General features: G+C 37.2%; 1 pseudogene; it reads right to left on the bottom strand.

The window, feature by feature from the left end:
* Positions 1 to 4,888: 4,888 nt before the first annotated feature.
* LOC145260905 (5S ribosomal RNA) lies at positions 4,889 to 5,006 on the bottom strand (annotated as a pseudogene).
* Positions 5,007 to 7,216: the final 2,210 nt, after the last annotated feature.

A 7,216-nucleotide genomic window follows, 5' to 3' on the forward strand; every position in this document is an offset into this window, starting at 1 on the left:
ACCCTCAAGTTGGAAAAAATAATGACAAAAACAATCAATGAATAAAAAAAAGAAAGGAATGGCGGGGATAAAGAAATAAGCGAAAAGAGAAAAAAAAGAGAAACAGTAAGAAAGAAGGGTAGAGAGGAAAGTTATTAAAAGATAGAAAGAATCATAGGGGGGGATGAAAACGTCATTGAAAGAAAGAAAGACACGAACAAAGATAAAAAAAGGAAAGGAAAGCGAAAGAAAGACAAAAGAAAGGAAGACAGGCGGAACGCCATTGAATGAAAAGGGGGGGGGAGAAGGTACTAAAAACAATGGAAAGATAAACAAATTATAAATTAGAGAATCAGAAAGGATAAATACAGAATGTAAGAAAAAGTACAGAAAAGGATAGAAAAAGAGACGGAGGAGAATGCCGAAAATAAATAAAATAAATAGAAAGCGAATGTGAAAAGAAAGAACGGTTGTTAAATCTATATATCTATAAAAGTGAGATTGTGTGTGTGTGCGTGTGTTCGTGTTTGTGTGTGTGTGTGTGTGTGTGTGTGTGTGTGTGTGTGTGTGTGTGTGCGTGTGTGTGTGTGCGTGTGTGTGTGTTTGTATGAGGACAAGTTTCAACCTATATACTCAACAAATGTTTGATATTTGGTATATAGGGTATTTAGACATGTGGAAAACTTTTTAATCGAATTTCATCCGAAAAAAGGGCTGCTAAGAGGTAAAAATTGAAAAATTTGTATGTGGGGTGGATCACCGCGTTTTTATCTGTTTGCTAACTGTTTCACGAATGCGCAAGAGTGAATGGTTCACACGACAGAGTCTTTATGTGAAGAATAAGTAGGTTTGAAAACACTTTTAAAGATCGTGTCGAGTTGGTCTCATGATTATCGTACTTGACTCACTGTTTTTTGGTTTCGATTTCAGCTCGAGTATTTTTTTTTTTTTTTTTTTTTTTACAAGAAGTGAACTGTTTAGAAAAAAACATAATACTCGCATGCACATGTCTCAGTTTCTGTATTAATTAAAATATAATATCTATGAGTATTTTACGATTGGATAATGCTAGGTGGCGTGTTTGTAAATAATGAAGATAAGAGTGTAAAAAAAAAAACTAAATTGTCTACTTGTAAGAAAGAAAATGGCGTTGGGTAAAATTAAAACATGGAGGATTTCATTTCTCACGATGACAACGAGAAAAAAATGTCCACAGGATTTAAAAAAAAAAAAAAAAGATAAAAGAAAAACTTAGATAAATCAAAAAGACTGAAGTGGAATCAATTAACAGAGTTAGAGAGAGAATCAGTTCTGAGGGGGAAAGAAAGCTAAGAAGGAAAATAAAAATTTCCCATCGGTTCATTACATCCATTAATCGCCTGTTTTATGTGATATTGGCGCCATTGTGAAACCCCGCGTTTAGTTACACGTGAACTTTATTGCGCTCTCTCTCTCTCTCTCTCTCTCTCTCTCTCTCTCTCTCTCTCTCTCTCTCTCTCTCTCTCTCTCTCCCTCCCTTCGCCCCTCCTTGTCTCTCTATCTCTATTTTTTCTCACGCTCTACTTCCATGCCATTCACACACAAATACTAACACACCCACGCACCAATTGAGAAATACTCCCCTCTTTGTCTTCTTTTTAGATTAACCGTTTTGCTACCGGAGCTGCAAATACAATTTGTCTGAGCATTCGTGTCAAAATGGGATAGATGACATGTCCAATTTCATTGGGTTCATTTTTTCCGCTAGAGAAGAACAAACGATCAAAGCAAACCTCCAGATAATGTGTACTGCTATATAAAAAATAAGAGACGATCAACGTGTAAAGGTGAAAGGCATGCGTGAGACTTTGACGTCTAACGACCATTCCTAGGTTATAAGATTTGTATTTGTTAGTCAATATTCTGGTTGTATACTCCATCTAAACTGTGAGTGGGTTGCGTTGAATTTTATCGATTTTAAAATTTAGTCCGGCTCGGTAGTTTTTCGTAAGATGGTCGGAAGAAGTTGGAAGTCAGAAAAAAAAATCATGATAGAGAGACTGACAGACAGAAAACAATCGCACCTCTCACACATCTTTGTTGTCCAGTCTGCCTTCCTTCTCACTATTGTCTATCCTCCAGCACTGTTTGCATCATCTTCTAACACTCACAAATGCCTCCTTCTTTATTACTGACCCGAAAAAATCAGGCTTTGTTCATTGCAGAAGTCGTTTCGATACACAAGAATCGTTCCTAAAGTAAAGCCTAATTTTTTAACCCGAACAGCTACGAAGACGGTAGTGATATCATTAAAACGAGCGACCTTTTGTACATCAAAATTAAAAAAAATAAAAAAAATTTACATACTAACTATCATCCTCAATGTACCTTTGCCAGCGATGAACGATGGCTGTGCATGGACGTCCGGAGCGTACTTTGTCATACGAGGGCCATTCCAAAAATAAAACCTCTTAGTTCTTTAACTCAAAACATACCAGAAATTCAATGACGCTCCTCTGCTTCTGACGCACATTTATGAAAGGGGTTGCTTTCTTAGAGTATCACACCGTCAATATCTGCAACAGAGAGATAAAATTTACAGGTCATGGATACATGTTCAGTCTCCATAAAAATGCAATTTGCAATTCTCTCTGATCAATTCGATCGGAATAAAAATGTCGAGACATTACTATTGAAACGCCCGTCGCATTATTCTTCGGATATGCAAAAGCCAAGGGAAAATCAAAGCTGTTTTCGCATTACAAATGAACCAGAAAAGGATAGTTGTCAAGGAAAAAGAGAAACAGAAAAGAAAGGAAAAGAAAATTAGAGTCGAAAAGAAAAAAAGTCAGTTTAAAGTCGATTGACCTATTAATGCAGTTCTAATATGAATGCTATATTAAATAAATGTTTATTTTATTAAATGGGATGAAGTGTTTTGTCGGGTCTAAGGTGGAGTTGGAGGCGAACCGCCGGGCAAGTAGGCCAGCCTTCTCGGTTGCCGTGCAAACAAACTGGTTATTGGATAGTGGGGAAGGTGTTGATTGTTCATTATTGATCACACTATTATAATTTTTCCAGAAATCGTAAGTTCCTAATTTTTTGCGTCTCGGTGCGTTTTCTATTGATTTCGGTGAGCTTTTTTGACGGGTATTACACCCTTACAATTATTCTTTCTGATCGACAGTATGTCAAGCTCGTTCTACTGCAGATACCTTAACGGCAATCTCTAAACGTATATACCACGCACTAGATAAGATAGCAGAGGTTAGGCAATAGTCCTTGATATATCTAACAGCTTTGATAGGGTTTGGCACAAAGATCTCATACACATCAAACCATAAGATATTACAGGACGGATACTTAATATAATCATAGCTTTCTTAGACAAGAGAAAAATCTAGGCTGCCCTTGATGGTCGTGCGCCAAAACAGAAAGGTCATCTTTCAAACTTTTTGGTTTAACATTCACAGGTAACAGGAATTGGAACAAATACATTGAAGATATTGCCATAGTTGCTGCAAAAAAATTTTATTCTCTCTACCATGCTAGAAAATTATCCTATGTCTTTACAAAACCATCATTCGCCCATGTATTGGGTATTGTTGCCATATCTGGGCTGGTGCATCTACCATAAGTTTCCTCTTTTTATACAGAATCCAAAAAAAGAGTTTCTAACCTAATAGGTCCCACACTATCGACCAAACACTAACCTCTGTCCCATTGCCGCAATGTTGCATCTCTGTGACTGTTTTACAAGTATTCTAATAGAATGTGCTCTGACGAACTGGTAGTATTTGTGCCCCCTCAACGTGAATACCCCCAATTAATCTGACAAGAAGCAAAATCCCAGCATTCACTCTAGAGATCATTAGGCGCTGGAAATCTTTTTTACTCTAATAGTTTCTTCCCTGAACTGCTAGACTTCATCCCTGTTTCCGGCTTCAATGACTATACTGATATGTATAAGTTCTAGTGTAGTGTGAACAAACATCCCGCTGCGCCACTCCTTACATAATATCTCTAAACACACACACACACACACACACACACACACACACACACACACACACAAAATACGTCCAAGTGGCAGTGTGCCTTGTTTGGGGTGAATAAAGGTGAATAAAAAAAAAGGTTTTATTATGTAAACGTTTTGTTATATAAACGTTTTATTATACAAACGTTTTATTATATAAACATTTTATTATATAACTGTTTTATTATATAAACGTTTTATTATATAAACGTTTTATTATATAAACGTTTTATCATATAAACGTTTTATTATATAAACGTTTTATTATATAAACGTTTTATTATATAAACGTTTTATTATATAAACGCTTTGTTGTACAGGATGACCCCCAAAAAAACGTGATATCTCTATTATTTTTCGCCGATTGCCCTTACTTTACAGCACATGGCAGAATCAACGACGTGAGTACATCAAGACCCCAGTGGGAGCTGGGACAAAGAATACACTGTGTTAAATTTCGTTCGGACAAAACACTAAGAAACGGGGCGTAATTAGAGTTGAGGCCCGTTTTTTTGGGTCACCCTGTATAAACATTTTATTATATAAACCGCTTTGTTATATAACTGTTTCATTATATAAACTTTTTATTATATAAACGTTTTATTATATTAACATTTTATTATATAAACGTTTTATTATATAAACGTCTTACATTTTGAACTTGGTGATGGCACCTTTTCGGGGATAGTTCGTCAGATGCGCAATATCCATGCGATGCCTCCGTTCAGTCTCAAGAGACAATAAACACCCCTGTAAAGGTAGCTGAGCGTGTAATTGTGAGGCAAGCGTTGCGCAATCCTTAACCACACCTCTCCTGAATCAGCATTGCTTGAGTCCAGTGGAAAAGAAAGTCCCGAGACTGACTGGAAGCAATGCCGAGATAAGCAGAGAGCATATATATAGCACCTGGAATTCCCAAATGGTTACTCATTTTCGTACTAACCAGGCTCAACGTTGCTTAACTTCGGTGATCAGACGAGAACCGGTATGTCAACGTGATTATGCCGTATATCCGTGCAGTGGGATTTTTTTAAATGCCAGATATGCTTGACACAACGCCATATTCGTTCACTTCATCAAGGTATCTCACTCCCGACTAAATCCTGTACAGGTAGAGGCAAATACATGAAATATTGTTGCCACATCTGGAGAAGGACCTGCTCTGAGCATCCTCTCTTGCCCTGACAAGGTACAAAACCGTTTTCGAAAGTTGGCGAGAGGTATAGTTTTCTACTCCTTGCTCCCTCTTTCTTGCAGAAGAGACATACTGAATTTATCTCTGTTCTATCGTTTTTCATAGCAGATACTCGACTGAGCCCACCCCTATATAACATTCACAGCAAACACTCGTCTACAACTAATATCAAAAATTCCCCTTGCTCTCTATCCGTACCTAAAACTAAACAAAGCTCTGCCCGTGGGACGCAATACCACAGGGACTGCTTCCCAGCTAAATATAGCATAGTTGTTTTCAAGTCTAACGTAAACAAGTTCGTGTGAACCGTTTTCGTAAATAATCAATTTCTACCCCCATTTCCGCCATTATCGATTACCACAGTGTTCACTCCTTAATCCTCATCCTCAAGTGACTTTCATAATCGGTAACTCAATTCTAATAAAATAAAAAAAAAAACATTACATTTGTTGCTTTTTTATTTATGGAAGTTCTTAATAGTAACTTATAATCTTCTGAAGACAATCCCAGTCTAATTCTTCTGAACACAATCCCAGTCTAATTCTTCTGAACACAATCCCAGTCTAATTACCATGTATAAGCAGAAACCAGGACATACACGTACGTCTTGTTTCGCGGCGGTTTTTGCTTCATTCCTTCTTTTGAAGTTGACTTTGTTGCGAATGAAGGCATCTCAGGAGGAGGCCGAATACGGATTATGAAAATAAAATATTTGGCTCGGAAATTTTTATCCAAAGTCAACAGAAATTAGACCATTCAATTAATGATCCTGTCCCTGTTGATTTTGTGGTGGGAGTTTACTTCTGTGCAGTTCGAGAAGGTCCACCCTCCCAGGCTTTGCCTTCTCTCTTTGAGAAGGGGTTAGTTTATTGCTAATTGCCTGGGGCGCCCTTAACGTGGAATGACGACGGGGCTGCGCAGGTACTTTTTGCCCCTCCTCGGCGCTAACTTCTCAATCCCACTTTCTGACCCTGGCGTCACAGTTCTTGTAGTGAGAGAGAATTAAATACGCGAATAAATACAAAATACAAGTTTATTTTGTAGATGCCAGTGACCTTTACGTTGGCAGGTTTGCCTATTCAGGTTTGGCATTTTAGACACACACACACACACACACACACACACACACACACACACACACACACATGTATGTCGACACGCCTCCTTTTCCTTCGTGATTCTCGAAAAAGACTACACTGAACACGCGATTACAGCGTGATGGAATTTTCCATGACGTCAACTGGCTTTCAGCTCTTCCCCGCCAACAACCTCGTCGATGTATTTTCTTTCAATACTCACAAAAATGGAGTCGTGTATTCGAAATTCAGTTTTATTTCGTTTTCTTTTCTTTTTTTTTAAAAGTGTTTTTATTTTTCGTTCATTTCTTTTATTGTTTTTCTCGTTATTTTTTATTTATTTATTTTTTCTTTAGAAACTGTTTTTTTTTTGTTTGTTTGTTTGTTTGTTTTACTTATTTATCTATTTATTTTATTATCTTCGTACTATCTAAATGTATTTATGGTTGTCGGATTTCAGTCTTTCGATGCGTCTAAGTAGAACTAAGAGAAGCTGTGTTCGCCGGTCACACAACAGTTTGAAATCGCATTTCTGTCACTAATTGACGTTTCTAAAATAACTTACGCCCAAGCATATCTATGATACACTATTCGCGCGTTGGTCTGTCACGCGTAATTTAAAATACTATTGTCGTCGGTCTGTCACACTTAAGTTTCAAATAACATTTTCATCGGATGAACTAACAAATAACATTTTCATCGGACGTAACTCATTTTAGAAACGCACAAGCATTTATATAAGAGGTATTGTTCGTTGGTTTGTCGGTCACATGGAATTTATGTTTGTCTGTCACGGTTACGTTTGGAATATCATTTTTTTTGTTTGTTTGTTTGTTTTTTTGCTTGTTTCAATCTACACACTTTGGTCGAGATCAAAGTGTAGTATCTGTTCTTCGGATGCTGCACTTCAATTTCTTGTTCTCTGTTACTGGAGGAGAAATCCTTCACGAC

Source organism: Euprymna scolopes, chromosome 36 (assembly GCF_053919585.1).
Source record: "Euprymna scolopes isolate OS-2025 chromosome 36, ASM5391958v1, whole genome shotgun sequence".
Lineage (NCBI taxonomy): Eukaryota > Metazoa > Mollusca > Cephalopoda > Sepiida > Sepiolidae > Euprymna > Euprymna scolopes.